At 36.0% G+C, this 830-nt stretch overlaps 1 non-coding gene across 1 annotated transcript; it reads right to left on the bottom strand.

Moving 5' to 3' along the window:
* Nucleotides 1–312: 312 nt before the first annotated feature.
* On the bottom strand, nt 313–385 carry TRNAG-CCC. The gene has a single exon. It is a non-coding gene; the product is annotated as a tRNA-Gly (tRNA).
* Nucleotides 386–830: the final 445 nt, after the last annotated feature.

Here is an 830-nt window from a genome sequence, read left to right as displayed (position 1 = left end):
AAAATAAAAAATATATATATGTATATATATACATACGTGTGCATGCATGCTAAGTCGCTTCAGTCATGTCTGACTTTTTGTGACCTTACTGACTGTTGCGCGCCAGGCTCCTCTGTCCATCAGGATTCTCCAGCCAAGAATACTGGAGTGGATTGCCATCCCCTCCTCCAGGAGATATTCCCGACCCAAGGATCGAACCTGTGTCTCTTATGACTCCTGCATTTTTTAAAAATTTTATTTATTTATTTATACAACTGTGTTGAGTCATAGCTGTGGCAAGAGGGATCTTTAGTTGCAGCATGTAGGATCTAGTTCCCTGACCAGGGAATGAACCCAGGCCCTCTGCATTGGGAAAACAGAGTCCTAACCACTGGACCACCAGGGAAGTCCCCTGCATTTTTTTTTTTTTTTTTTTGCACCATATCACACGACTTGTGGGATATTAGCTCCCTGAGCAGCGATAGAACCCAGGCTGCCAACGAAAGTTTCCAGGTACTGCAACTAAGAACAGACACAGCCAAAAATAAAATTAATTAATTAATTAATTTTTAAAAAGTGAAACTTTCTATAGGATATAATATACATACATACATGTGATATACATGTTAATATGTAAATAAATGATATGCAAATTATATATTTGCACAGATATCCTATTTTTTGCCTCTATGGAGGAAACTATACATGTGAAACTATATAAGCATGTGAAAGTATATATATAGGGTATATAATGCCTGTATATGGAACTATATATTATAGGTTATACAGGATATAATATTTATAAGAAAATATCTCCTACTTTCCTCCCCTGTAAAGTATATATATGAAAC

Source organism: Bubalus bubalis, chromosome 17 (assembly GCF_019923935.1).
Source record: "Bubalus bubalis isolate 160015118507 breed Murrah chromosome 17, NDDB_SH_1, whole genome shotgun sequence".
NCBI classification, from domain to species: domain Eukaryota; kingdom Metazoa; phylum Chordata; class Mammalia; order Artiodactyla; family Bovidae; genus Bubalus; species Bubalus bubalis.
This window is presented reverse-complemented; position numbering and strand designations above follow the sequence as displayed.